At 51.3% G+C, this 24,123-nt stretch overlaps 1 pseudogene; it reads left to right on the forward strand.

Annotated features, from left to right (window-relative positions):
- The first annotated feature begins 6,609 nt into the window (after window positions 1-6,609).
- Window positions 6,610-11,232, forward strand: LOC100905159 (uncharacterized protein K02A2.6-like; annotated as a pseudogene).
- The last annotated feature ends 12,891 nt before the right edge of the window (window positions 11,233-24,123 follow it).

A 24,123-nucleotide genomic window follows, 5' to 3' on the forward strand; every position in this document is an offset into this window, starting at 1 on the left:
ACCGACGTGTGGCAGGGCAGGTATAGATTTCGTCTCACCCTGTCGACTGATGATCGCGCGTGGTTCTCCCCGTGAACTGTAAGCTCGCCCTGGTCTGTGACGTCACGAACACCGAATGATCGCGCGATCGACGCTGGCACACGCGTCCGCGTGAGCTACCGGCCGGCGAACTCCCCTTAATTGCTCGTTCTCGTATTGGTCTAGTTTGCGAGTGGCCAAAATTCAATCAAAAAACGGTTTACAAAACGGAATGAACGGAACGTGTGTTTGCCTCACGCGCCGTTATCGAATCCCCTCCGGCGGACTGGACACGTTTCATTCATTTAACGTGCAATCGTCGCTCGAGTCGGTAGGGTAGCCAGGTACATACATAGCTCCGCGGCTGTTCATGACTAAGCGTACGTTACGATTAACTTGTCGTCCACGCAAAACACTAGCGAAATGTCACGTGCAGAAGCGCGAATTCACGAATATCGCGCGTAACTTATCAACTCAACGCCTCCATCGTGAGGTCGTTCACCGCAAGAGTCGCGAGCTGAAGAGCGATCGGCCTAGCTTGCCTGCAGGCGCATGATATGCCTGCAGGCTCGCTAGGAACGAGCGTACACGGTGTTTTCAGCTCCGCGGAAAAGAAAAAGCCGCCGACCGTACGCGCACACGTACCGATCGAACGTGACAGTATTCAAAATAGGCCATGATCGTTCGCGGATAGCTCTGGAACGCAACTTTTTTGAATCGGTTTGCTAAGCGTCCCACGCCGCTGCATCGGGTCTTCTTTGTCGTCGACGTCGTGGTCGTCGCGGTCGTCGCGGTCGTCGCCACCTTCATCTTCTTGAGCGGACTCGTGTTTTGGGAACTCACGCTCAAGCCGAAGGAGGCAAGACATTCGCAAAATCAGATAGATGAAAGGGACAAACGGATCGGGAACAGTAATGCGGAAGCGAAGTCGTCGACGTCTTCGGCGCAGAAAACACGCGCTTTCTTCCGGCCCGGATCCAGATGATTGTGCGGTGGAACAATAGTCTTCTGAAGAGGGCATCCGCATGCTACACACCGCGGCTCGGGGCGGGTGGAGGCCGATGAGGAGGTGTTACGACTCCGTGAAGAGTGGCGCCGGCGCTTTGGAATACGGTCTCCCAAGCGTAAGTGGCAGGTGAAGTCCAGACGACGCTGAAACGAACAAAACTTTGCACAAATAGGTAATTTTGAAAATGTAAGGAGAACGAGAGCAGCGAATGGATGACAAAGCCGACGAGACGGTCAAACGAGACGACGTATCGGCGGACGAACGCGCCTGAAAAAAAATCTGTGTGACGGACGTTTGGCACGCGTCCTTCGCTTCATCTCGGAAGGACTTCTGAACGCAACGCCGATGCCGACAACGGCGACGATTGTAGCGACATGAACGGCAGTCGCCGCTACAGTGGCCACGACTACGTTCAAGTATGCTGCGTAGGAAACGAGCGAGCACTTCTTCCTACCCTTTTTTAGCGTAGGACTAAGATTACCTTTACAAAATCGATGCGCCGTTTCGCCGTCTTGGACACCGTTCCAAGAGACGGAGAGACCTTCAGCGTGGCTTGGCGGGTGACCACAAAGGCATAGATGAAACGCACGTGAACTATCTCGACAGCCGAATCGAGGCGACTGTCGGAAGATGAATACAGTGGTCGGAAAGCTCAACTGACTGCTAATATCGGCCTGTCGCCCGCAAGGAACCTGCGTTTTCTGAAAATCGATGCTCAAGCCGCGGGAATGCCTTGCTGCGGACGTTCCGATACGGATTCGCCGGGTGAGCCGTTATCAATAGCGTTGCGATAACCCCAGCTGTTACAAGGGCTACGAATTGATATGAATCTACGTTTCATCCCTCATTTGAGCGAAAATGTACGTAAAAGCGCCGATTCCCCATTATCGTTGCAGAAATGTCAATACAACAGACCTATCCTCGCGCTTCTTTTCTGTCTTCTGTTAGCCTTAAAAATTCTTGAAGGGTCAGGGAGATAACGGTGTTCTGCGCCGGAGTCATTACGCACTGATGACGAGAATATTGCGCATGATATCGCAGAGAGGTATCTACAGAATCGTTTGCCGCAATAATTATCGATTCTCGCGGGCAGCAAGCGCGATGATACTGAGTAAGAGCTCCCACACTGACAATGACCAGGTGTGTAAATTCATCGCGCAGACTTTTCGATGCATTCAAATCGAGTGATGCCCTCAAGTCACGGAACCGTCTCTGCAGTTTTAGGCAACGTGTTTATTTGGCCGGATGTTCCCCTTCCACAGTCGAGCCGGTAACTCGCCGAATGATGTGCTGACCGCGAAGGTGTCAATATATCCTGAATTTAGCCGTGCTGCACAGTGTGATCGGTGAGCAGCGAAACCTGGAAGCGTTGAGCTAACAAACAAAGAAAGCTGCTTCTTCCGGTCTCTTCTTAGCCGTCAGGGAGACGCGGTCCAAGCCGGCAAACGAGCTTCCCGCTATTCACCATTCAAGGAAATCGCGACGTTTCATTGTATAATACATATCTGACATACATATGTCGACTTCCAAGATCTCGGCCGGAGGTTCGCGGCAAGTTTTCGAAGAAAGCTAATTTCTCCTTCGATGCCCTTGACGCGGAGGAGCTCTGCGTTGAAATCGATCCTCATGACATCATCGGACTTCAAAGACTTCACAGAGACTAGATCTTGGGAAAACGAATTGATGACGCTTCTCAATAAATGCCTCTTCAGAGGAAAGGAGGATTCACTCTGGAAGTTCCTCATGTTCATTGATCTCTCAAGTAAAGGCTTATTCTGGATTGTAGTTCTCCGAGGAGATGGTTGCCCTCGCTATTCCCTCCGGGAACTAATTCTGGATCAGTCTTAACAACAACGCTTCCGTTTGTTTCTCTCATTGTATCTGTAGCTTGAGCGTCGTCTGATCCGCAGCTTTCAGAGCATTTGCGATCGATTCAGCGGCTCCCTGCCATCGTTAATCACGCGTAGATCGTAAAGCACTCATGAAACCTGCTTATTCGCAGCCGCTATCCGTCTTCATCGTTTCTGATGATGCCATTCAACAGCTCCTCCAGTCAGTCAGTCAGTCAGTCAGTCAGTCGAACTTCAACACATCGCATCCGCGGAAAGCCTTCAGCGCTCCGACATCAGAAGAACAAGGAACATGCACATGTTGAATTCTGGCGGCCAGCCGATCGATCCAGGAACGATACTCTTCGATTTGCGTCTTGTTGCCGAGGCGGCGCCGGCGGAAGACGTACCTACATTCCCCTCTTCTGACCGTCAAGCAAAAAGTGAATTTTTAAGCTTTCGTATCTGTCCGTCAGATCTCCAATCCGGAGATCATCTTGTATTAATCTGCTTCCGAAACGCAATCGCATGAGGAAGCGTGTCGAACCATGTTGGGGTTCCGGGTGAGACGGAAAAAAATCGATGCAGCAAAAGTTAGGTAGGGCGAGAAATCAGATTTCTGCGGAGACTCAGAGTGCGCCATCCGGATCCCGAATCTTCCCCTTTGTGTCATGAGGTCCCTTCCCTCGGACGTCTTTCTCTTCCATTCGGACTGGGGTCAAAAACGGCTCCCGATCTTGTTCTCCTTAACGCTCGTTCGACCACTTCCGTGCTTCGCTTGCGCCATCGGCAATGATAGCAACGATAGTCGTCATTCCTTAGCTTCGCGAGCTTTAGTTCATCTCGGGATGGGAGACGCCGTCAAAGGTGAACGGGAGAAGAATCGTATCGCAGCAAAACACGCTTATCGAACTCGCTGCTCGAGAGAAAAACGGCAAAGAGGAAATTAGACGAAAATCTGAACGTGGTCAGATGTTCCGACCGGTGCGGTGGCGCGCCAAGGAGCTCCCTACGCCCGGACACCAACACGTCCTCTTGTCCTCCCTACCATCTTCCGACAACAATGCAAGACCTCGGCAATGACTCCGAAGTGGAGCAAGCATTCAACGCCGCGGAATCATCAATACCGGATTCGGGTGCGACACTTCACCGGGCGCGACTGTGAAATTAAGTCGAGCCAGAGGGCTCGGACCCAACGTGAGCGCTTGACAGTCTCAGGTGCCGAAACAATCGAGGAATTTTCCATTCTCTCCCAATCGATCTAATGATACACTCAGCGGAAACACTCGAAGTTGTCAATGCCGAGCCCTCTCATATCCGATTTTTGAGAGCTGAATAAAGAGAAACGGGCCGCTAAGAAATATTCTGGTCGTGTAATGCTGTGAGTCGCGGCACGGCTCTTGACTCTGCTTCCGTTCGCGGCCGCTGCGCCATTTTGACGTGTATGTCGACGTCATCACGGCTGTGTCGATGTTACGACTGTTCCTGCCGGCGTCACTGCTCCCAAGGCACTGTTTTCACCCTCTTTTGCGTGGCGGTGTGGAAATGCTTGAATTATTCAGTAACCTCGAGTACTATGCTCACGGATGAATAATCAGCTCCAAGGAGGAAAAGAGCTGATTATCGGTTGCAAGCACAGAGATTGGGGCTCTAAATTTCGACCGCGGATTCGCTGAGCCGGATCGAGCTGGCCCCGATGGACCTGTCGTGGTTCAGGATTCTCGCCGGTCGACTCCCATGTGCTTGAAAATTTCTTCCGTTCGCTTCTTTCGCTCTTCATACCCAGTTGTCGTCATCGTCGTTGGCGCCGTCTGTTCTTTCTATGGTCCGTCCGTCTTCTCGAAGAAAATTCGGTTTCGGTTCACAGCTTGTTGTAGCTTCCCCTCTCGCGTCCCCGCTCAGTCACTGCAGTTCAGCTCGGATCGAACCGGCCCAACACGGCTGTGCTCAAGTTGCTGTGTTTTGCTTCGTTTTCGACGCGTACCTCTTCAAAGTTTTCCGTTTTAGCAGCGGGCCCACTGTGAAGTGACAGATATTCTTCGACTATGAAGACATGACAAGTGATTACAGCGGAACGTCGCGTACCAATCGTCGATAGTCGTTAGCTGCGATGATAGTATTCCGATATCTAGATCGATCGACCGAGCAAACGATCCATCCGATAGATTGACAAACATACAGATAAGAGGTAGATAGATTCCGCTCTGAGTGCGGATTCCAGCGCGCGGAGCTAATCGGCGTCAATCAGAGGCGAGGCTCGCGGTTTCGTGGAAAAACCGACGACCGCTGTGCAAAATGACTCCCCCCGAAATTTCGGGCTTTCTCCCGAGTTCAGTACCGAGACTGCGGATGACCCGACCGCGCAGTCTCAGCTCTTTCGCATATTCCGATATATCACCAATGAACGCCCTTCAATTAATTTTCCACGGCAGGTAGTTCATGCGGTCAGTCCCTCTCCCGTCATCTTACGCCATAGCGACTCAAGGCCTACCATGAACAGAAAGACTCCCATGAGCCGGAAAAAGCGTTTTCGTGTCTTCCTCGAATTTTCAAGGCATTTCGTGAAATAATTATCAAAGTGCCTAGAGCTTCGGATTTCCCTCTTGCGGACAACTCTTGTGCTAACCATTATATGTTCTTTCCGATGCAGGTCCAATCATGCAGCGGAGAGGCTTACGCTGAGAAAGTGCTCCTTGGAAGGACTCGCCGACGATAGGCAAATCATCCTTGGACAAGCGCTGTACAAAATATGCGAATCGCTTCATGTCTTTGTGAGAGTTTTTCCCATTGAGTCAATTATCCGACTTGAGTGATGGGTTCATCTCTCAGCGTTCATTGTCGGAGAGATTCATTGTTTTCCCCCATATTTCTGAGCCTTACGCTTTCCGGAACAGCGAAGCCTCCGACAGCGCCAGCGTCAGCTCCGAGAATGGCTCTCTCTTCCTCGCTGCGCCAATCGATATTGACGTTGTGATGAATACGACGATGAACGCGGAACGAATGGTTAACGGGTCATGGAATTTCGGACTAGTCAGACCCACGGCGACGGCCCCGCTACTCGACCCTCGGTCGGTCGTCCCGTCTTGGTGTCAGGCAGTCGGTCGGTAGTTTACGCTTGTCGAGCAGGCGGTCGTGAGCGAGCCTTCACAAAACAATCCGATCGGCACCAGCTAGTTATGATTTCTTTGATGGACGATGAGAGAAGAGGCTCTTTGGACACGAAACCACCCGTTGCCCTTACTCGTTGACCGACTGAGCGTCCACTTGTCAACTTCGGCCGCCTAGTCGAATCTTGAAGCGGACTGCAGCTCGATGGACGGCGCTCGAGATGATGAATCCCTAACGTAACTGTCGTGTAGCTCACGGAATTGCTGGTGACATCAGACACCTTAGGGCTCGAGTGTCACCCGTGGCCATGCCTATGCTAGCTCGCGGCCCGAGAGATCCTCGCGCGCTGCATTTTTCTAGAATAAAGTCAGTCTGCGAGTAGTCACCAATGGTGACACATCGGCTCCCGGAAATCTAGTGTTTTCACTCGACAGACACAACATCTGGTTCCGACACTGCCGAATCGATATTCGTGCGGGACTCCTAGTGATCAAACGGCATCTTCGAAATCCCGGAAAAAGTGACTGAAAGTTGTTCGGAGTCCGAAACTCGGACAGAGCTCATCCAAACAAGAAACTATCTGGAGGAAAACGTGTGAGAGACGATCTCTTCAGTGTCACCCCTAGGATTAGAAGAAACTTCAAAATGACGGAAACAGCGATCCTCGACGAGAGACTAAAAACTGAGGTAAAGGCGAATCTGAACCGACTGATTCCCGTCTTCCGCCATAACGAAGAAGCGAACGAGTACTTCGACAACTGGATTGACCGATGGGGGAAAGTCATCGAAAGGGATGGCGTCCACCTGTCTGAGGCTGAAAAACAGGCCATCATTATCAACAAATTAGGCGATAGTGAACATTCACAGTTCCGAACGTACATGCTGCCCACCGATATCTATGAAGTTCCCTTAAAGCAAACCCAGCAGGTCCTGCGGTTCTTGTTCAAGCCCACAGTATCGCTTTTCTCGCGTCGCATGGATTTCTTCCAAACGCAACGAGAGGGCAGGACACTCACGGATCTGTTGGGCATCGTCAATACTAGATTCGAGAGGGCTGAAATGGACGCAAATACCTTCACAACGGAACATCTGAAGTGTTTCATTTTCATCTCTGCTCTGAATGATCCAGAGGACGCGGCGTTAAGGCAACGAGCGATCAGGAAAATGGACGAACAGCCAGACACGAATCTGAGAAGCCTGCACTACGAACTTCAGAAATTCCTAGAGTCAAAGCGTTCCCTGCTGGCTACCAGAAAGTCTGGTGATAGCATGATTAATGAAATTCATGCAAAGACTCCAAGCAAATCTTCCGCGGCCGTCCGCCCAGCGAACAACGTCAAATGTTACCGCTGTGGGAGATCGAACCACAATCAAAATGATTGTCGTTTCCGCGAAGCCAAATGTCACAACTGCGCCAAAACCGGTCATTTGGCTATTATGTGTAGACTGTCGGGGAAGAAAACACCAAATTCAAATCCGAACAGAAGAGTGAATCGGATAGAGGCAGATAAACAAAACCCAGAGATCGTGAGGAAGGTCATGATCGATAACATGCCAGCAACCTTGACGGTCGACACCGGGGCTGCCGTCACCTTGATCCCCATGTCCTTATGGAAAAAGCTAGGCTCTCCGGGGTTGGAGCCTTCGTCGATAAAACTGACAACCGCAAGTGGAGGTCCCTTACTTACGCATGGGAAACTCAATGTGAGAGCCAGAATGAATGGGCAGGAGTTCCCGGCGTGCTGCTACGTCACGGATAAATGTGCTCTCCTCGGTCGCGACTGGTTAGTAAAGGACCGAGAGTTGATGAAGGTCTTAGCACAAACATACGAAAAATTCGACACCCCGATCGAAACAGTGAAGAAAAATTGTGTCGGAGAAGTGGTCCCTCTTCCGACGAGAAAAGGCGCACTGAAGATGGAGAATCGTGAGCAACGACGAAACTCCAGCGAATGCCAAATTAGAAGAAGATCTGAAGAAAGAGATTCAACAGAAGTTCCCAGCTGTGTTCAACGAGGGATTGGGAAAGTGTACGACCGGAAAAGTGAGACTGTCGTTGAAGGAGAACACCAAGCCGATCTTCAGAAAAGCGAGATCGGTGCCTTACGCCGTCCTGCCAGCTCTCTCCAAAGAGCTGGAGCGACTCGTGAAATTAGGGGTACTGAAACCGACCACAAATTCGGAATTCGCTGCGCCCGTGGTTGTCGTCAGGAAGAAGGGAGGAGAAATCAGGCTTTGTGCCGATTTTTCCACAGGACTCAACAACGCTCTGCAGGACGACAAGTACCCATTGCCGACGGCACAAGATATTTTCAGTCGATTAGCTGGAGGAAAATTTTTCTCCAAAATCGACCTCGCAGAAGCGTATCTGCAAATTGAAGTCCACCCCGATGATCGAAATCTAATCACGATCAACACGCCCAAAGGATTATTCGAGATGACCAGATTACCTTTCGGACTGAAGACTGCACCGAGTCTCTTCCAGAGGATCATGGACGAGACTCTTGTGGGAATTCCAGGAACAGCCATATATCTCGACGATATTTTGGTGACCGGGCGAACAGCCAAAGAGCACCGCGATAGGGTTCTCAAGGTTATGGCTAAAATCCAGAAAGGTGGATTCCGTATCCGGATGGAGAAATGTTCCTTCCTACAAAAGCAGATCAAGTATCTCGGGTTCATAATTGATGAACACGGGAGGAGACCCGATCCCGCGCAAATCCGTCCTATCGTCGAGCTTCCAACTCCTAAAGATGCTAAGGATGTCCAAGCATTCCTTGGACTCGTAACATTCTACTCGAATTTCATCCCCGACATGAAGAGAATCAAAGAACCGCTGACACCACTCCTGAGGAAAAACGTCAAGTTCGTATGGACCGAACGATGCGAAGAAGCCTTCGAGCAAGCTAAGAAGATATTGCAGAGCGACTTGGCATTGACCCACTACGATCCCCAACTTCCGCTGGAGGTCTCAGCTGACGCTTCGCAGTCAGGGGTGGGCGGAGTGCTCCTGCATACTTTCCCCGATGGCTCCAAGAAGGCGATAATGCACGTGAACAAGGTTCTCACTGAGACCGAGAAACGTTACGGGCAAATCGAGAAGGAAGCGCTAGCTCTGGTGTTTGCAGTGAAAAAGTTCCATAAATATATTTATGGCCGCCACTTCATTCTCAACACAGATCACAAGCCCTTGTTGTCCGTCTTCAAAGTGGACGGGGGCCTACCAGGATTCAGCGCAAATCGCTTACAGCGTTGGGCGTTGATCCTCGCTGGATACGATTTCACGCTACGGTTCAAGAACACTACAAGTTTTGGTGAAGCAGATGCGCTCTCTCGACTCATAAAGGAGAAGCGAGAAACCGAGAGTGATTTCGACCGCATCATCGCGGCGATAGAAGCCGAAATCATAGATCAGATGAACCACAGCGTCGCCCAGCTACCGGTAACGGCCTTGGAAATAGCCGCGGAGTCTAAGAAAGATCCGAGTATCTCCAAACTGATGAAATGCCTCGAAAGAAATCAGTGGGGAATTATCAAAAGACAGGACAAACTCTTCGCGTACACATCGAAGAAAGAGAAACTGTCTGCGATAAATGGCTGTTTGATGCTAGGAGAAAGAGTCATCACACCACTTAGGCTACGGAATAAAATACTGGAAATGCTCCACGATGGTCACCCCGGTATGGTCCGAATGAAAGACTTAGCGCGACGCTTCGTCTATTGGGACAACATAGACAAAGACATCGAGATCTTGTCCGCAAGTGCGAGAATTGCCAACTCGCTGGGAAACAGCCGCGAAAAATTCCGCTCCACCCATGGCCTACTCCGGACGGACCATGGGACCGCATCCACGCGGATTTCGCAGGCCCAATGAAAGGAAATTTTTTCCTCATTGTTGTCGACGCTTTCTCAAAGTGGCCAGAGGTTTTCCAGATGAAGAATATCACGACGCAAACAACGATGGATAAATTTGAAGAACTCTTCGCGACGTTTGGATTCCCTAAAGAATTGGTCACAGATAACGGCACCCAATTTCAGGCGAACGCCTTCAAGAATTTCTGCAGGGAACGCGGTATCAAGCAAACCTTCGCAGCCCCCTATTGGCCAGCAACCAACGGTCAAGCTGAAAAGTTCGTGGGTACCTTCAAAACCTCTCTGCTCAAATTGAGGGATGAAGGGGATCTCAGGCAAAGAATCCAGAAGTTTCTATCCAGTTATCGGAACACCCCTTCGGCAGTCAACGACAGCAAGACGCCAGCCGAAATGTTCCTTCGACGATCGTTACGCACGAAACTCGATCTCCTCAGACCGAACGAGCTGAGGAGATCGAGTCACGAAAAGACAGCAGAAATCAATATGGTCCGGAAGAACTACCAAAAAAGAATGAAGCAAGACTACAATCGACGGAATAGAGTTCTCGAAAAGACATTCTCAGTTAATGATGCGGTTTACGTCCGTATGTACAGAGGTAATACAGTTAGTTGGAATCCGGGTCGTGTGACGGGCAGCGAGGGCCACGCTAGATACAAAGTGTTAGTAGGAGATTCCACCCATATTAGACACGCGGATCAGCTCAAGCCGAGAATGTATTCATCGGACAATCCAGCCAACGACATCGACGATGAACTCGATCTCGTGTTCAACCTCCCGCTCCAACCAAGTGGAGACACCAACGTGGATGAACTGACAGAGCAGTTTGCGAAGAGGTTCCAAACGGACAAAACCACGAAACCGGAGACCATCGCCTCAGAAGAGGAATTAAACACCGACTGGATGTCAGACGGGAAAGATTTCGTGAAGACGCTCTGTCTGAACGCATCGGTAGAAGAGCAGCTCACAGGAACCAAGGCGGCTTCTATAGAAACCAAAGTCATTCCCCCGAAAGTGATGCTTGACGACAAGACCTTCAAGTTTTCGGAGATGCCCGAGTTCCTGCTAGTCACTCCGACTAAGAAGTTGTTCTCCCCCGGAAGCAAAAACACGAACATACGGGATCACCAGGGGTTTAGTCGGATGGACTGGTCCACCATCAAAGCACCGCGCTACGGAAACCAGCTCGAGGTTGAGGATTCTTTGTTCCTCACTCCCCAGATGCGAGCCGAACTCCGTCCGCAAGATAAACCAGCCTCGTCGACGAATGAGCCGGCCGCCTGTACTGGAGACCCAAACCCCACGGCGGGGCCATCTACCGATGTTGACAGATTGGATCATGAAAAGTTGGCAGCGGGTGGTTTCCGAGATTTAAATCAGTCGAGTGACGATTTGTAATCGAAAGAGAGAATAACTTGTCGAGGGGGAAGATGTCGTGTAGCTCACGGAATTGCTGGTGACATCAGACACCTTAGGGCTCGAGTGTCACCCGTGGCCATGCCTATGCTAGCTCGCGGCCCGAGAGATCCTCGCGCGCTGCATTTTTCTAGAATAAAGTCAGTCTGCGAGTAGTCACCAATGGTGACACATCGGCTCCCGGAAATCTAGTGTTTTCACTCGACAGACACAACAGTAACCTTCCTATTGTCGGCATTGTCCTTGCTTTTCCCTCCGACCGGTTTTCTCCTTTTCGCATCTCGAGCGGTACCCACCCTTGCGGGATTGAGGGCCGGGAAAAATCTTTCCGGCATGCTCCTCGCCCATCTGGAGCGACCGGAAAAGAGCTCGAGATCCATCCAATGCGTTCGCGTTGCGTTTCGGAAAACCGCGCCGGGAAATGAAATCGCTGAAGTCTCGATAATGATTTCCACGCAATGACATCGGCGAATCAGAGTTGTGGTAGCATGTTAGGATAGAGAATAAAAGTGAACGCTGTAATTGACAGCGCATTTCTCAGTTATTGCGACAGCGTCTGCTATAAATAGTGAGCTTGGCGCAGCCGTTCCCCACGCCAAGAGGGACCCGACCGGGGGGCTCCTCGAGCTGTCTAGCAGCATGCAAGCCAGTAAACCAACCCCTGACCCGTGCCGCGTTACGTTCTCGTACCGCGATCGTTAGATCCAGTGTGCGCGCGGCCCGTTCTCCGTGCCTCGAATAAATTACTCCTCACCGAGTACGGTATTCACTGGAGCGACCGACGGGCGGTGGGCCACGCTCCTGTTTTCGCTCCGATCTCAGCTTCTAGTAGGTCGGCGGGTGGGTCGGTCAGGGCTTGTTGCAGCCCTCAGATTGGCTGCCGGCTTCGGCTCAGCGGTTGGCTTGACCGTCAGTCTGTTCGATCATAAAGAGCCGAACAGCAGTTGCCCACGAAAAGTGGCAATCGCGAATTTACAGCTCTCGAAACGCCGGCATCGTCGATGTCGCCGCTGTCGTCTTCATAGATCATTACTCGGTTGTTTCGTCGGGATTTTTTGTACCCGTATCGTAATAGCGGTCGCGGCGGTGGTTAGATTAGAGAAAAAAAACATTGGATGAGTCCGAGCAACTGGAACCGCTTGAACTTTCACGAAGGTTTCACTTCCGGATTTTGTTGATCTGAAGTTCCAGGGAAGCATCTGATTGACTTTTTCCCCGTCACGGCGGAACCCAGGACCGAGGACCTCTGAGTGACCGGCGGAACATTGATGCAGTTTGCGCTGGGAGAGGCTGTCAAGGCTGACAGGTACGCCTCTGCCGCGGGTTGCAACCCGAGAGAATTCCAAGCTAGCATATCCGGTTTATACTGGACTGCCCTAATCCGCTCCCGATGGGAATTTCGAGCCGAACCAAGAATTTCGGCGAAGATGGGAAGGGTGACGAAAAGTCAAGTGAACAAAGAAACGTCGAACTGTCTTCGTCTCAGAATGTCTCCACTTCGACTCACCCGATGCGAAGGTCGCGGCATTGACGTTGAGACTGTCAGACGGACGCGCAACGTTCGTGCTCGGCGCGGTGTTTCAATGGGTTTTCGACCTTTTGACAGAATGTGAAAATGTTTTTCTTAGCCGCTTGCCCAACAAATTCAACGGCGCGCTTCGACGTGTTGGGACAACGTCACACGTATTAAGTAACTTCTCAAAGAATCAAACTTGCGCCCGCGAAGATTCGGTTAATCATCCCAAGGTTCCTACGACCATCGCGGCTCAAGGGCCGGGTAAGAATCCGATCATTCGAACGTGATGGATCGGATCAAAAATCCATACAATCAGGATGGGAGCGAACGCGAAATTCGTTAATGTATATTTTTAGCTGATTTTGCCGGAGAGTGCCAATCCTTCCGCCTCGATAGTCGCTTCCGGCGCGAACACCTTCCAGAGTATCAGACGTTCTCCTCATAATCTATTAAGAGTTCATATGTTTGCACTGCGACGCCTACACGCGGACCAAGATAGGTCAGCAAGCGTTTCCAATAAGAGGAATGAAATGGATCGTTTCCACGGCTTATATGACGTTGGCTCTTCAGCTTGGTGGCCGCATCGGTTTCGCCCTATTCTGACTGAGCTACTTCCGCTTCCATTGTGGGGATGAATTGCAAAGAATCACTATTCTCTCAACTTAGCTCGCTGATGCCAGAAGGCGGCAAGCGCTCCGAGGCAAGGTTTAGTACATTTTTCCTTTTGTCTCGCTGCTTTGATTCTCTCCTGGTCTTCTTCAGAAATCTGAGCGGGAAAGAGGCGGAGAAGGTTCAATAGATGACCTCGACCGTACGAACCTGCCCGCGTAGAATTGCGCGCAGCGAGAAGAATTTCATCTGTTATCGAATCGTTATTGACACCGACCCTGCCATCAGGTCTCGCTTTCCGCAGGAAGCTCTGACGCAGCTAATTCTTCTTAATCCGAATTCTGAGACAAGGAAAACTCGACGTACGGACTAGCGTCTTGGGTGGACTTGACTTCGAACAAATTAAAATAATGACATTAGTGACGTCGCAGGCAGTGCCGGAGTACGTTCGTGTTTTCCGTGACTTTTTCTGCCAGAAAGTTCATCGAAACAAGCGAGACAAACGAGAAAATGTAGTCGCCCTTTTATTTTCGCAGATGGCCAATCGTTCGGTGACTCGCCACTCTCTTCGGAATGATCACGCTCTTCATTCTTACCGTCGTGTTCCGACGCCGAGTGTTACTCGAATTCAACTGCCGCCATGGCCAGCCCACCGACCGTTTTGAAATCACACTAAGGCGGCTTCCATTGCCCGGCGACTGTTACCAGATAAACAAGCACAATACCTAACACGACCGCAACCACGATGGCTACGACTTCTTCGGGGGTTGATGGCCCCTGAAATATCTGCTGAAACAAAGCGACATGTCGGATGTCGTACCTGCGATTCGAGATTTAGCCACAGCGGTGGCGTGACGCCCGATGCGGTCATCATCGCGCCCCCACCGAAAGCATCCTTCGTCTGAAATAGGTATCCAAACGGATTGCGACAATAAATAATTGACGAATTCGATAGGAAAATCCTTCTGGCTTCCAATAAGGGTAAACAAACAAATCGGCAAGCTGGTCGTTGGCAGAAGGGAACGCGCGTCGAAAAACTTCGGCACCGGAAGTCGAGCTCTTCTATGCTTGCTCTTTGTCGTGTATTTCGCTGTCTCTTTCACCTTGTCTGAAAAGCAACTTCCGATCCAGAGTTTCGTTTTACCGATGCAGGATACAAGAACGCAGATCGAAGACGACTTCTCACATCCCGCTTGAAAAAGTTTGTCTTGGCGAATCGGTCCGCGTCGATGCCGTCGCAGATGCTCCGGGAACCCCAGTCGTGTTCGAACGTATCGTATCCACTCGCTTGAAAGAATGAGACAGAGCAATTTCTCCCGTTCTCTGGCTCTTTCGGAGAGGTCGACGATCGTAGGCAGTTCAACCTGGCCGCAGGGCCTTCAGCGATGTTCGATCTTCCTTCCCTCCCATAAACATACCGCGCTGATGGAGTTCTTATTCGTCAGGGGAACACACGGATTCACCGGTCCTGGGCAAATTAAAGCCGCTAGGAAAAACACTTGAAGGGAGAGAAACCTCTGCTTCTTCTCCACGGAGATCCTGGCTTATTGGTTCGATCTTTTATCAAACACTCCGAGGACTTCTTGTCAACAACTCTCGACAGCCAAATTAGGAAACGAAAGGATCGAAAACGGGATGTAGGCATCGAAACGCCGACGATTCCCCGCCGCTCGCTCTCTGTTGCTGCTGGAAGTGTTTCGTAATGAGCCGCGATCGGATCTCGTCTTGCGCGGGGACTAGATTCCAGAAATCCCCTCTCACATTCTTCGATCCCGCCCGGGTACATTTGCCATTCGGGAAGCGATTCTTGGGCGTTTTGGTAGGGCTCTCAAGTCTGGCCCTGGATAATTCAAGCATGAGGAGGACCTAGTCGGACGCGAAGGGGAGAGCAGTCTCCTGTATGCGGGGCATCTTACCTCTTCGAGATCGAGTGCCCTTCCAATGTTCATCAGAGCGACGTCGGTATGGTGCAGGAAAAAAGAGTGATGCTAGTTGGTACCGGCCGCTGTGTCCGACCCACGAGACTTGCGATTATAATGGTCGGTCGGACAGTGTACGGAATCGACGCCACGGAAACCATCTCATTGACGTCGGTATCGTTTTCGAATCGAAGTCGAATCGATTTTTTGAGGTTCACTGTCTCGTGATCCTATTTGGCCCTGTGCCAAGAAATCATGCGATGACTTCACATCGGCATTTCCCATCGCGGTGGCGACAATGCTAGCGGAAAGAATCGTTTCTGTGTCTAAACATGGATTTAGGCCGCGAGGGGAGCTCTCCGCTCCCTGCACTGAATCCCGCAGATGACGAACTAATCCTGAGTACTGCGCTCGCGGGCAATGTGGTCCTTTGACGGGCATTTCTCACCGGGCAAGCTCTATTCCAGAGCTCTAAATCAATGATTGGAATTCCGAGGGAGATCGAAACTCCCAGACAAGGGCAAAACTCAAACGTCTGGAGATCGGGCCGCCCCTAGGAAAACGGTCCGTCGGAGGAATGATCCGTGTGACGCGTACTCCGAGGGAGATCGCTGTGGAGAATCCTCGGTTCTGGGCTTTCCGGTTGATGATAGAGGGTATGTCGTGCCTTGCGCGCCTCGAACCACTTCGTATATACCCGAAGTATCGAATGGATCCGAGACTCTCATTTGTGGTAGTATAGGGGAAAATCTTCGTGAAAAACTCGATATTCTGCCGCTCGCCTGCAGCGTCGAATCTACATCGATGAATTATTCAGTGTTTCGCTATTCTGTCGCCGATCCGAGCGCTTGTTTCAGCGGTCGGAGCAGTTGTCGTGTTTATTCGGCGATGATATTTCGCTGTTCTGAGGTTCTGTCAAGCATCTAGCCATTCATCTTGACTCTCGGTGGTCGCTTTCCCCCCTTGCTCACTTGGAATGGAGCCACCGGCGGCATTCAATGAATGTATGGAGGGAAACCCGAGCTCCTTTCGGCTGTCCTAGTGGAAATTTCCCTTTACTTCAGACACCAACCCTCTCGGTACAGAACGAGCGTTCAGCGGTCATTCATTCCTGAAGGCGATTGGAGCAGCGCGAGGCTCCATATTGTAGGTATTTTCTCTCTTATTTCTCTTTTTTCCTACGAGCATCATCGGCGAGAAAGCATCGATGAACGAGAGGGAGGCGTTTGAGCGACGTACGTAGCGAAGGCAGTACGAGGCAAGGCCGGGTACCCCGCGCCGTCTTCGGGTTGCGTGGGTTGTCTAACTTGTTGACTCGCCATGTAGCTAGCTAGCGAGCGGGCCGGCTGACTGTTTGGCGTTTTGAAGGACTTGAATTGTTTCTGGTTGTCTTGTTTTTTTTGTCCGATATCTTCGAGCGGTAAGAATGTCCAAATCAAGCTCATGGTGCTCTTGAAGCGGATGTTGTCGGTGAGTATCGGCGGCATCGTGTACCCGAGTAGAACAGAGCTGCACCGCACTATTTCGAATTGAATAATTTATGAATGGAAGCAGATGGTTCCTCGGAGCATCCGAATTCACTCGACAATTCATCTAAGCGGGAGTTTACCTCGGAAAATTAGTCTCAATCAGTACTCCTCGGTGAGGAAAATCTTCTTTTGTCTGGATTCTAGAAAAATTGGCAGGCTCTGTAAAACCAGCATCTTCATACCGAGGAGCTCCCTGGGAAATCAGTTCGTGAATCGCATACGGGATTCGAAAAGCCGAGTAGGTAATTCCTGGGCAGGGTGAAGAATTTTCGGGATCCATTCAGCGAAAAGGAAAATTGGAGGTTCACTATGATCTGTCACGGGACGGGATAGAATATGTCCCGTACAGGAACTGAGAGTCGTAAGAAGTCAAACGGAGGTTTCCGACATACGACCGTCGTGTGTCGCACGTGTTAGAGACCTTGTAAATGACGAGTCTTGTTGTTCGAGCTCCGCAACGATCAACTCTGGCGATGGAGTCAGACTCGACCAACGCATTCATTCAGGCCTTTTCAATGTTAGTTCTGATGAAGAGCTCTTCGAACCGCCTGAGCGGGCCGAACACGTCGCTGAAAATACCTTCGTCACTTCGATTCCAATTGAGCGATCAAATGACTGTCCATGAGATCTTCTAGTCAAGTCATGCTTTAATAAGCCTCGGTAGTACCGGATTCTTGGGTACCCGATCAAGTCGGAGGGGTTGGTCACTCGACGTCGATAGCGGCGCGGAGTCCCCGGATTGAGCGAGCTCTTGAGTAGCTTAACAAATAACACAAGAAAAAGAACGGCAGCGGCTCTCAGTTCGGCAGCCTCAATGAAATTCGTCCATCCATGCGCTCGTCAAGGCATTCGTCGCAGCTGTTAGAAGAGTGTGCCTACTATGCGTCGCGTCGTGAGCCCACCAGCCGGCGATTACACATGACGTAGATCCGATCTCGGCGCACTTTCGCGGTATAATCTGGAACGAGATAAGCGTATTCGTCCGTAGTATTTTTGCTCGAGATATTGAGTCCCTTGACGAATCGGCGGAGTTTTTCAGTATTTTGAGATCTCAAAAAATTCGATGGAGGGCCGTTTTGTCATCAGCATTCCGAGGCGGTAATCCAACACGACATTTCCTCGTGAATAAGCGCGAACGTAGTGTCTTGAATTCCTCCGGGGCACCGCGGTCTCGCACTTCGTCTATTTATTAGTTTATTTGCTCTTTATCGGATCGAGATAGTGACTCTTCTGTTAGGACAAGCGGAGCCGTCCATCGACGAGTGAGCCAAGCCCGGTTAGATGCCAATAGTCAGTCAGGCGAACACCGAACATGCGAGCGAGATCAGGCGGAGTCGCAGTGGCTATAGCGGCGGCCCCAAGCGATGAACCGCTTCGTTCTTTCGTCCGTTCGTTCGTTCGACTCAAAGAAGATGAAACAAAATAATGTGAGAATGTTCGCCCGCCGTCACCCGGAGTAAGTGAACAACCGAGCAAGCTACCGAGCAGCCGGCAGCCGAAAGCCTGGCCCGAAATAGCAGTTCGCTCGGATCGCCGAATGAATTCTGACTATTCCTATGACAGTTAACAATGCTGTTCACTTATCCGTGTCTCCAGTCTCGCCGCCGTCGTCTTCCTCTTCTTTGCTACGGTAGCGGCAGCCATCGTCTCTCTCTTCCAGCGTCAATGTCAGCACAATCAACACCGGTCCCCGGGACGCTCCCAGCGCTTCCAGAGGCTCTAACAGCTCTTTTAGGTGGAGAAGCGAAAAAAAATCCACAAAAAGTCGCTCTCGTCATCTGTCTAAATTCACTACAATTTACATCACCGCTACCCTACGAGAAGAAAAACTCAGCATACTCCGAGTCAGTGCGGCGTAACAGATGCCGATCTGTTGGTAAGTGAGTGCCCACCCGCCCTCTATTCGCTTCGACAAAGGAAAAGGGAGAAATCTGGAGAACGAGACAGAAAGACAAACATTGAGGGCTTGAAGAGACGGACTAAAAACTTGGAAATTTTGAGAGACACTCGCGCTCCTCGCCGCAGGTGTTGAAGGATGCTTGTCATCATTAAATGGGATATGATTTTTTTCTCATAAAAAAAATCGCCCAGAAACGACGGCAAACACAATTAGAACGAGACCCGAATGGAAGCGACCGGAACGAACAAACGAACGAGGAAGGAGGAAGGCGCAGTCGGAGAATCTCTCCTTTAAAGGTATCGCGTGACGCCGTGAGTCCTGGAGACTTTCACAATTTTTCTAGTCTTTATTCGAAGCGTCGATTGTACCTGCCTCAACGCATCGTTCCCGACTCGGAGATGTACATTTCAGTTTGGCAGCGACACTTCCGTCTCGGATGACGGCCAGCATTCGAAATGCAATTCAGTCGGCTGAGTGAGTGTTGAGTGAGTCAGTGATTACACGGCATTAATCTTGGTCTACCTAACCAGCGTGTCCGCGGCAGCCGGTCGATTGCGCGAACAGCCGAGCGAGTGAACTGTTCGTTGGTCGGTCGGTCGCTCGCTCGCTCAGGAGCAAAACTCTTTCGTTGAATTGCATATTCAATGCTGACGATTCCAAATCACAGGCCTGCGAGGACAGCCTAGCACATATTCAACGGACGACTCATTTGCTCCGAATCCGCCAGATGCTGCTCCGCGCCGGAGTTTCCCTCCATGATCTTCTATCGGAATGACCGAAACGCCCGCTGGTAGCACACTTCCAGGGGTCGGAAAACAGCATGTAGATGGTTCACCGATTCCACGACCTACTGTAGTGTATCCACCCGGAGGCTGCGAAAGCTTTAGACCCTCTCCAGATTAGAATAGTGTCGCAATTTCGGGGCGCAGGGCCGTTTGGTCAACCAGTCAATAGTCAACGCTCAACTCTGAGATCGACAATATTCCTTTCCCTTGGATGAGAGTTCGCCACCTCGGGAGCTCGAGACGTTTGCGATACTTGAGGCGACGCAACGTAATCGGCGATGTCGTCGCGTAATCAAATCCTCGTGATCTGATGCGAATGGGGACCAAATGCGACCCGACTCATCATTTGACGGAGATGCTGACTGGTCGGTAAGCTGATGCGGGAAACGCGTCCGAGACGAAGATGAGGGACGATTTGATTTTTCAGTGTGCTTCACCTGAGCTAGTCATGGCAGTCGAGGTGGCTTCCGCCCCGCTGTCTTGTTACAAGTAGCTCCTGCCTGTATGAACATATGATATACATATGACGGAGGTGACGTTTGCCCAGCTATTCAGCGTCGAGTGCCCACGGCAAGCTTTGCCTCTGAGTGACTGCATACTCCCCGTACTCGATTTACAGACTGTGCGATGACGCTCAGATTGCGACCAGGTGAGTGGCTAACATCGGAATGATTAGTGAGTTGCTGCCCTCCTAACAACTCATGATCGAGGAAAAAGACGCGACGATTAAGTCTCGGGTGAACACAATAGGAAACCACTCGATTCTGCAAAAGACTCAGCGATTGACGAGTGAATAAAAAACATTACAATGCTGGGCAGTCGAGTGTATCAGCCAATCGACGATCCCTTCGGCTCGCGTATTCATCCGATGAGCTTCGTTGACATTGCCGTATTGATTTGATCTAGCAGGCAAACCATTGTCGGGTCGGCATTATGGTTACCGACGGAGTAATAATTACACTTTGTCACAGGGATAGATACGCTATTCTTCCAGCGAGACAAATCCCGTCGGGCTATCTTGGATTCTCAGGAAATCTCGCATAAACGCGAGTTTCACGCCCCTTCGACCACGATCGTGTCCGTGGATTCTGCTCCCCTAATCGAGGGGTCCGCGGTGTCCACGAGTCGCTGCGACGCGCCGGATGTCTGAAACGGATGGCAAACCATCAACCTCCCCAGAAGGTGCAAATCGGCGTAAGTATAATACATTCATGTACATCGCATGCTCTGAAGCGCGAAAAATTCCCGCAATCCGGGCAGCGATATCCCGAAAAGCGCGGAGTCCATGTTCATCAAACTACATTTGCTTCACAAGCCTCTCGACGCGGGTAGGATTTGATGCGGCGATCTCCCAACGAGAAGGCGGCGGCCGATATTGCGCGCTGACCTGTGCGGCACTCCACATAATGCGCTTCGGGGGAAATTGATCCCATAGCAGGAGACAAAAATCAGCTTGCAGAAACGTTCCGAGGTGCTCGAGACGAAGAATTGGTCCCTGGAAGCGCGAAGTAGCCATAGGCCTTGAGGCTGAGATCGATGGAAGCCATCGTCGTGATCCGAGTTCTCAGAACTGCGATACATCCTCGGGTCAAATGAGCTTCCCGCTTAGTAGCCTAGGCGGTTTCAATCCATGCCTACAGTCGCTGGTCACTGCTCGCATGCTTTCGCCAACAACAAGTAGACAAAAATGCGAGAATAAGGCCAATCTGATTGAGAGATAAATCTCAAAACTGCTTTGGACGTAAACGGTGTCGCGTCGTCATCGACACGATATTTCCACGTCTTTGCGATAATGGAGACCTTCGATCAGTGCACCTTTCCTGTGGTCCCGCGAGCAAACTCGCTGAGTTCTCATAGCTCTCACAATTATTAGTCGAAGTTTTCGCAGACATCGCGTGTTTTTACTTTATGATCGATCGGACGTGCACGCTCACCGACACAAGAGCGACAAGTTTGTAGGTCAGCCAGTGCGAAAAGTGAAATAATTATTATCTATCCTCAAATTACTCGCCTCCGATATTATCGTTCTGAGCGAGATCCCACGCGACAGTCATGAATTGAAATCATAGGCTCCAAAAGAGAGAGACAATCTCGCAGGGCTCAGGCGGCTAAATTCTTCCACAGTGGCTCAATTCGATCGCGGATGAGCGATCGATAAGGTTCCCCGATAGGAACAACTAGCCACGGACGCGCGGCGGACGGAAACTGGATGTTCCGAATCGCTCGAATTTCCGATGCAACGTCGGCCCATTGAGCGAAATATTTGCGATTGTCCAAAAATAGTATCGGAACTAAAGCTCCAGATCTATCGACTGTACTCTCCGTTCGTCGATACCGTCGCGAACCCCAGAAGCCGCAAATCACTTGAGTCGCCCGAACGCTCCGCGGAAAACATTCAATTCCTGAGTTCATGAACTTACGCCTCGAATCCGAGTTAGCGCGAATCCGGTGTTGCAAGTATCGACAAGTCGACAGGAATGAAATGAACGTGAGCTGGTGATGTCCATAGATTTAGAGCCGATGTCGCCAAACAGCGTCAGCAATCACTTTCTGGGCGCCAGAGGCAGCATCGATGCTCCGAGCTGCCGACTTATTGATCCGAATTCCCTCCGACACGAGCGACCGCGTGCCTATGGCGAGACAATGTCGACACCATGAAGCTGTCAGCGTCATTGGATCATTAGCCGTCTTCCCGGCGAGCGGGTCAAATTCATTTGCCCATTTTGGGGCAGAGGGAGATTAACTTGATAAAACGCTCCCCTCAGTCTCAGAGTTCGCTCGGATTCAGGATTCTCGATCCTGGAGCGTGAGCCTCCGGAAGCGGCCCTGTCGGTTTTCACGAGTCGGGAAGCGTGACTCGGGTCAGTCGAGAGTCCAACGATATCGCGTTCCGGATCAAGCCGAAAACTTGTGGGCCGAGTTCGCCAACAATCGGAATCGAGTTGCCATCGAACCTCTTCCGGGTCGCGACCCGGCACAATGCAACGGGTTGCGTCGGCAGCAAATCCAAACTCGGAGCATGATTCGTCAATTACGCGGCTCCCACGAGTAAGTATGTATTCGAGTGAGCCGAGGAGTTTCCGGAGGAACAACCAAATGCGGTCGGGAAGCCATTCTCTGACGACGATCTTCCGGATGCGACGGATAAAACGCAGATCCCACTTAGAGCTGGTACGTGGCTCCGACGGAATTCGCGAAATGGGCTGCGGGAGTCTCAGCTCGAACTCGGGTCATGGATGCGGACAAATATGAGATTGTGAATAATACGTGGATATGAGATCCCAGCGGAGAAAAGAGCGGAAACATAAAAATATACGTGTCCTGAGCATGTCCGAACCTCGGGGTGTACAGGTAGGAGTCGGCACGTTCGGCACCGATATTGGCTTAGCCGGCAGTTACTTTGCATCCCAAGTGGATTATGAGATGGTCAGACCGAGCGCCGGAGGGGATCGGGAACGTGCCTCAGGGGGAGAGATAGGGCTGTGGCCTGGCACAGGCCTCGCTGTTGACCTGCGTGGCCATCACAAGTTCCAATTTCTACGGATGTACTCAGGATCAATAGCAAGACGGCCTCGGCCACTGTCCGTCGAGCGGCTCGGGTCACGAGTACGGCCGGCCCCAGCTCGGGGATCATCGGTCGGAACTTCCGAAGCCATTACGCGCCCATCGCTCTCATCGTATTCAGAACATCGTGCCCTAAACGGAAATCTCAAAAGAACGACCACAAGAGCTACTAATGATGAAACTACGCTTTGGGCGAACTTTTCAGATCAGACGGGCCCGTTTCGGTCTGGTTTGAAAGGACAACGAACATTCCAAACAGCGCTCGAACGGCCTTTCTCGACAGTGCCTGGCTTTGTTCACGTTCGCTGTCCGTATCATTGGGGTATTAGCTCAAGCTTGTGCTGTAGGACGGCCGACTCATCACACCTGCGTTATGCGGCAGAATTTCGGCTGGAAAAACATGGAGATTCCGAGGGCCTGCGCGGCCTCCGCTGGAACTTATCCTCGCGAGCGGGTAGGAGCGAACCGTCCTACGGAGGGAAGGCTGCTGCCCACGCCGTCGCGGACGGACAGTCTAGCCGCTGGTCGAGCGGATAGGCAGTGGTTTGCGATCGTGGAACGAAGAACCATTTCTCCAAGGAGCGCACTCAGCTCCCACAACGACTATACACCGCCGTCTATAGACGTGCTCAGACAGTCCAATTCCGAGCGGCGAGCAGCCGAGAAGCCGGCCGGTCGGGCCGACGGACGGACGGGCGAACGGTCGGTCGGGGGTCTGGTAGGCGGTCTCTGCAAGGGTGTGTGTGTGTCTGTCGAGAGCAGGAAAAAGTTGCCAGTTCAGATTGCCAACGAGCCGACTAGCCATGGAACTCGGAAGGCAGCCAGCAAGCGAGTCGAGGAGGCGACCAGCGAAGCAAAACGACCTGTGGAAGTTCGAACAGTCGCTTCCTTCCTTCCTTCTCTCGATCTCGCGTTCGGATTCCCGTACGACGACGAGCTCGATTCAATGGCCGCTCACGATCGTCTGCAACAGCAGCAGCTGCCGCATCGCGGCCGCAATCGCCATGCTCTAATTCAGTGATTAATTTATTTATTCATTCACGGACAGACA

The sequence above is a fragment of the Galendromus occidentalis genome, unplaced genomic scaffold, assembly GCF_000255335.2.
Source record: "Galendromus occidentalis unplaced genomic scaffold, Mocc_1.1 scf7180000077533, whole genome shotgun sequence".
Taxonomy (NCBI): Eukaryota; Metazoa; Arthropoda; class Arachnida; order Mesostigmata; family Phytoseiidae; genus Galendromus; species Galendromus occidentalis.